Source organism: Podarcis vaucheri, assembly GCF_965113315.1.
Source record: "Podarcis vaucheri genome assembly, chromosome: 7".
Taxonomy (NCBI): domain Eukaryota; kingdom Metazoa; phylum Chordata; class Lepidosauria; order Squamata; family Lacertidae; genus Podarcis; species Podarcis vaucheri.
In genome coordinates, this window is record NC_138765.1 from 26351732 (window position 1) to 26359142 (window position 7411).

Below are 7411 nucleotides of genomic sequence, written 5' to 3' on the forward strand. Positions count from 1 at the left end.
ATTTGATATCCCGCCTTTCACTCCCCTTCAGGAGTCTCAAAGCGGCTAACAATCTCCTTTCCCTTCCTCCCCCACAACAAACACTCTGTGAGGTGAGTGGGGCTGAGAGACTTCACAGAAGTGTGACTGGCCCAAGGTCACCCAGCAGCTGCAGGTGGAGGAGCGGAGACGCGAACCCGGTTACCCAGATTACGTGACTACCGCTCTTAACCACTACACCACACTGGACTGCTGCTGCCAGTTAGAACAGGGCTGCCATAGGTCTGGATCTTCCCGGACGTTACTGGGATTTCAAGGGCGGAATTGACTTCGGGGGGGGGGGGATTTCTGAAAGGCAGTGCTTTCTCCTGGATCTTAGGCAAGTCAATTGAAACAACATTGGGCTCAACAATTTTGGTGGTTTCCTTAAAAGAAGCTCAATAATTTTGGGGTGTCCTGGTTTTTACTTTATGAAATATGGCAACCCTAAGTTAGAATAATAGACAATACTGAGCTAGATGTGAAGCTGCCTTATTCCAGACCAGGCTACATTCTAGCTCAGTCATAGAGTTATGCTTCTCACCTTCAGTGGGAAAGACCTGTCTCCTCTGCCTAAGACCCCAGAGAGCTATTGACAGTCAAGAGGAGACCACCCTTGCTGGCTGGGCTGATGTGAGTGAGGGATGCAATGAGGCAGCAACTTCCATTCTGACCTGTGTTTGGTGTGGTTCCTGTAGTGCTGCAGTTTGGTTTCTGCTAAATACAGGGGCGCCGACTTATAAAAAATATTGGGGGAGCCCGCGAAAGCTCATGAATAATAAATAAGCTCATGAATATGCAGATAAAGTGGTGCCTCGTGAGCGAATAGGGGAGAGCGTGCTGCGCCTATTAATCAGCTCCGAAGGAAATTGGGTGGAGCTTTTGCTCAGGAGGGAGGGCAGGAGGCATGCAGCCCGACCCCGTGCATTTTGGGCTGGGGGAGGGGCGGCGGTGGCGCTCTGCTGGAGGGGCGCCCGAGATTATTGGGGGGCAGAGCCCCCCAAACGAATTTTTGAGGGGGCTCGGGCCCCCTCAGGCCCCATGGAGTCGCGCCTATGCCTCGGGTTACATACGCTTCAGGTTACAGACTCCACTAACCCAGAAATAGCACCTCAGGTTAAGAACTTTGCTTCAGGATGAGAACAGAAATCGTGCTCCGGTGGCGCGGTGACAGCAGGAGGCCCCATTAGCTAAAGTGGTGCTTCAGGTTAAGAATAGTTTCAGGTTAAGAACGGACCTCCAGAACAAATTAAGTTCTTAACCTGAGGTACCACTGTATTTTCATCTGAGGAAAGCTGGAGGGTATGAGGTTGACCGCCTCTTCTTTAAATCATGTGCCTCACTGGTTTCGTGCAATAGGTACACAATGGCTTTGTAGCTCCTTACTGTACTGCAGACAGCTGAATTTGTGCTTAGGGTGTAGTTGGCTCCTCAGCAATAGGATCTAAAAAAACCTCTGGACCATGGATTCCTGCAAAGAAGGAGATCTATGCTTCCCCAAAGTCAAAGCTCGCTAACAGCCATGTCTCTTTCAGCGCAAGTCATCTCTCTCTGAGCTTAGTGGCCTCTCCAGAACCGCATTCTTTCTCTATGATATAAGGACCTGGCTGCAATGAAGTGCTGTTTGCTTATATTCCTTACAGACATCCCACATTTGCAGGCTAGATGCCTAAAAAATCTCCAGAATGAAGTGTTACAGATTAGGCAGCTTAGCTGAGGTAGCCTGTTCCACTAAGGGACTGAAAAATGTACTGCAGATGTTGATTGACAGCCCTCTTTGGTTGAGGCAGGGGGGGGGCACCTGAGGTCTGGAAGCCTTCCACAAATTCTGTGCAGCTTCAAGCTAAACTGCCGGTTCAGAAATATCACACAGTGCACTTGGCCCCTTGGGCACTGGGCAGCTTCACAGAAACTTCCAAACCGTAAGAGCTGTGGAACAGACTGCCTCAAAAGGTGGTGGGCAATCCTTGGCTGGAGGTATTTAAGCAGAGGCTGGATAACTACGTATCTGCCAAGGATGCTGTAGTTGCAGGCGGCGCTGTGGTCTAAAGCACTGAGCCCCTTCGGCTTGCCATTCAGAAGGTCGGCAGTTTGAATCCCCTTGACGGGGTGAGCTCCTGTTGCTCTGTCCCAGCTTCTGCCAACCTAGCAGTACAAAAGCTCACCAGTGCAAATAGATAAATAGGTACCACTGCGGCGGGAAGGTAAACGGCGTTTCCGTGCGATCTGGTTTCCACCACGGTATTCCGTTGCACCAGAAGCTGTTTAGTCATGTTGGCCACATGACCTGGAATGCTGTCTGTGGGCAAACGCCAGCACCCTCGGCCTGAAAGCGAGATGAGCTAGACTTAACTGTCCAGGGGTCCTTTACGTTTTACTTTTACCTAATTGCATCCTGCATTGTAGATAATGCATTGAACAGGGGGTTGGACCGGATTAATAATCTGCAGAATATGTGTCTATTCATTTGTTTCAAGGTAATGTCCCAAGGTAATGTCCCAAGGTAATGTGGGACGCGGGTGGCGCTGTGGGCTAAAGCCTCAACGCCTAGGGCTTGCCGATCGAAAGGTCGGCGGTTCGAATCCCCGCGGCGGGGTGCGCTCCCGCTGTTCGGTCCCAGCGCCTGCCCACCTAGCAGTTCGAAAGCACCCCCGGGTGCAAGTAGATAAATAGGTACCGCTTACCAGCGGGAAGGTAAACGGCGTTCCGTGTGCGGCTCTGGCTCGCCAGAGCAGCGATGTCACGCTGGCCACGTGACCCGGAAGTGTCCCCGGACAGCGCTGGCCCCCGGCCAATAAATGTGAGATGGGCGCACAAACCCCACAGTCTGTCAAGACTGGCCCGTTCGAGCAGGGGTACCTTTACCTTTACCTTAATGTCCCATTGCACCAGATATATGGAACAAACTCATACAAAAAAATCTAGATCACTCACTTGCTCTGCAGCTTGGGGGAGGGAAACAGTTTACCTCCTCTTTCCCTATATTCCATTGTATCACCATTCATCCTTCATTTTTGCTCTTCACTGATATAGGGAAATATTGATAAAGAGAGGCATTCAAAATTCTAGCACGTTCAGTATATTGTGTGTATTCTCCATTTCCAGGAGTTACTGTATTTTTTGCTCTATAAGACTCACTTTTCCCCTCCTAAAAAGTAAGGGTAAATGTGTGTGAGTCTTATGGAGCGAATGCAGGCTGCGCAGCTATATACAGCTTTCTGTAATGTATGTTTATTGATAATACGCAAGCAGAACACAAGTGGTAGCAAAGAGATGTTGGGGGTAAGATGAGCAGTTAATGTGCAGAACAGCTGGCCACTGGGCACATTCACCAGGCATAAAGCAGAAATGGTCAGAGAATATACAAAACACAACTGAGAAATGCACATTCCCATAGTCCTATTGGAGATTATGTACATTGACTGGGAAATGTGCATAATCACCTCCTCAATGATAGATCATGCACACATTCTCTATGAAGCCTGGTGAATGTGCACAATGACTGGTGGTTATGCACATTAACCACTCAATTTGGTTAACAGAGACAAGTCAGCAGATCCAATGAGAGACCCTGAAGGAGTCTTCACCTTCAGCCAACTCAAATCTCTTTAACTACCAACTGTGACTTTTCACAAATACACACCCTACCTGCCCTTCTCCTCAACCTGAAGGTTGTCACTTTTCCCAAATCCTGCTTGGCAACTCAGTCAAAAACACAAATTTCCCCAGTCATCAGTAGACATCTCATACCATTGGCCTTCAATGACAGAACATTACCCAGTTAGGTTGGGCTTCTAACCAGCAATTTGCTTAATGAAGGGATGATTGGGCAGGTGTGTGTGCATGTGACTAACAATATATCAAAATATCAATGCCACCTAAGTAAAATTATAACTAAAATTGGTTTAGGAAAAGGACGAGGGGGTACGGTGCCACAGAGAAGATCCCCGGACTGCTTGGATTGCTTATTTCTGTGGAAAAAGCAGAAAGACCTGCAAACTGATTCATTTTAGCCCAATTGAAGCCGATCCCAGTGAACAGGCTTCAAGCCAAGTGCAGCCGTTTAATGCAATTGTGGCTCAAATTATATCTATAGCTAATGAAACCTGGAGCATCTCAGCACCTGAGAATGAAATCAAATCTGGAGTCGCTTGAATGCTGCAAAGAAGGGGCTGTCTGGTGTGTGCCTAGCGACCCTGAATATCAATCAACTTTCCCTTCTTTGAAGAACGGGGTTTTTCTTTTCCCTCCCTTGCAGCATGCAGAATGCAGACAGGTTCAATCAATAGAGGAAGGGGATTTTAATGTGTCTTGATGCTTTTTCAAGGCAAGGCCAGGGGAACTTGGAAGAGGCCAGGAATGCATTTCTTAGTGTGAAATGTACCAAGTGCCGTCCCCGTCTCCAAGCAGGGAGGGGCTCCAGAGATTCCAAGTGTTTTTCTGGGGTTCAGTTTCCTTAGAATGTAGGTCAGTGGAGACGGTATATGTCTCTGGCATATAGGGTTTTGTTTACATATGTATACATCCAGAGGATAAGATGGAGGGGCTCACAGCATTAACACCCCAGCATCTTACCTCCCAATTTGGCTTGCAGGTGAGCCCCAGAGCCCAGCACAGAGCAAATATCTCCTCCTTTCTCCTGCTTCCAGCATCCAACTGTCCCACACACCACAACTCTAGCTATTCTCTTCCAAAGGAGAGGGGAGGGAAGTCCCACCCATTTGTTCTATGACACAGAGCTACTTCTTTGGACATGCCAAATTGTGGTACTTAACTAGCCAGCCAAAGCCATCACCTTGGCAAAGGAACTGTTCTGGCAAGCTTCCTCTTATGCATTCTACCCACGCAGATACAGGATCCTAAAAATTGGAAGGGACTCCAATCCAGACTTAGCCCCCCCCAACTCATTTTTTTAAAAATATATTTATTAACTTTTCAAAGTTTATACAGAAACAAAAACAAAAAAAAATACAAAAAATTAAAAACACATATAATCTCACTCACTTGTTTTCTTTTAACTTATTTCTTGGACCTCCTCATACCTCCCCTTTTTGTATTCCAATTCAGATTATTCCTTCAGCAAATCCTCTCCCTTAATTTTTGCTTAGTTTTACACCTTTCTTTCTTCTCCCCCCCCCCAATTATCTTAATCATTACAGCTAATAACTGCTTAAATTCAGTCCAACATCAATCTAACATTCACTAATTTTATAATATTTCCCAAGATAATCCTTAAATTTCTTCCAATCTTCTTCCGCCATCTCTCTTCCCTGGTTTTGGATTCTGCCGGTCAAATTATATGTCTCCATTATCTGATAATAATGAAGCCAATCTCTCACTTGGTTTTTTAATTTCTCGAAACTCTGTAGTTTCAACCAACTCATAATGGCACAAAGCCTTCTCACCTACCCACATTTATGATGGCATCCTTGTTTGTTCAGACTCTGCTTCTGTGTCTTCAGCATCAGGCTGGAAAAAAAGAGAAAGAGAAGCTCTTTCTCATTCCTTTATCTCAGCCTCACCTAGCAGTGGCTGGTGCCCAAGAGTTGGTGGAGCCAGAGGCAATGATAGGCAGAAAAATAATAATTCTTCTTTTGTTCCTGTCCGAGTTCTACAAGGGGCAACACTGAGACTATATAGCAGGCTTCCTCAAACTTGGCCCTCCAGATGTTTTTGGCCTACAACTCCTATGATCCCTAGCTAGCAGGACCAGTGGTCAGGGATGATGGAAACTGTAGTCTCAAAACATCTGGAGGGCCGAGGTTGAGGAAGCCTGCTATGGAGGAAGAAACTGACAGGCTGTATGTAAGTAAGGACTGGGAGGGATGTAAATAGGAAGTTGGGCAGGTGGAAGTTGGATGAGGGTAGACTAAGCTTGGTGGTGCAGTACCCAACCAAAGGGGTGGGGACTAAAGATCTACATGGGGATCTGCTGCCCCTGTGGATCTTGCCACCTGAGGCAGTTGCCTCACCTTGCCTCATGGGTGTGCTGGCCCTGCCTGGAAGGCTGATTTGGCCCCTGGGACCTGTGTTCCCCACCCTTCTAATAGGTTATTTGTTCTAATAATAATTTATTAGCTACTTTTTTCATAGAAAGTGACTCAAAGCAACCTACAAAGTGCGTGTGTGGTGAACCTTTGACACCCCCTCCCCAGATGCTGCTGAACCACAGCTCCCATCATCTCTGACCGCTAGTTGCACTGTTTGGGGCTGATGGGAGTTGTAATTCGGCAACACCTGGAAGGCCAAATGTCCCCCACGCGCACTCTAGTGACCTGAGCAGAGCAGGGAGGGCCAGACTTTTTACAAAGGACTCTTCTTCAAGCATGTCCTGCAGTCAGTCATTGCTGGAGGCAGAGAGAGCCTCTGTGCTTGGTGATGGGACCTCTCCGCTTTAGTCACCAAGGTAGTTCTTGTGTTGATATGAGGACGGAGAACCGGAATGCCAAACACTTGAGCTCTGCGGGAATGACGCCACAGACTTCTGTGAAGAATCTCAAGGGGCTTCTCTGAACAGCGCTGCAAGCGCACAGAGACAGACACAAGGAGATAAAAATGAAGTGGCTGAGGTTGCTCACAGTAACTTGTGTAGCACACAGAAGGGGAATCTGGGGCTCCCTAGGTGCTGCCAGGCTTCCATCAGCCCCAGATTGCATAGTCAAAGGTCAGGAATGATGGGACTTTTCAGACCAACAAATGGGCAGAACCACTCCGTACATTTAAAACACATCTAGGCCACGTTTAAAGGACAAGACTCCATCCCCAAGAAACCTGCAAACTGTTGTTTCCTCCGCACAAAGCTGCAATTCCCAGCGACCATAACAAATGGTGGTGCCCATGATTATTTGGGAGAGGTTGTGGTATGTATCTGCCTGCACATCTGGAGGACCACGGGCTCCCCATCTTCGTTACAGCAAACTTTCCTAAATAACATATCAAATGAAAATTTTAAATTAAAAACTTAAAACTTTAATGAATAGATTAACAGCAACAAAAAAGGCTTTCCAGCAATTATCAGGGCATTCAAAGTTTTGAGGGATAGATGTTGAGGCAATTTCCCAGGGCTGGGGTAGCCAACCTTTGCAACCCCACGTCACATCAACTGCAAACTGCCTTATGGGCAGTGCATAAATCATCTAAATAAAATATGCAAAGATATACATTGGCAAACTGGAGAAACTGTGGTGGGCAGCCACAACTCTCCCCAGCCCTCCCATGCTACAATTAGACACTATGCACATTCAAAGCACACACAGCCCTCCAAAAGAAGAATGAATGAATTCTGGGCACTGCAGGCAATTGTAACTCTGGGAGGGGTAAACTGCGCTGCCTAGAATTCTTTGAGGGAAAAGATGAGCTTTGTGTGTCTTAAAGGTATAGAGCACACAAAGGC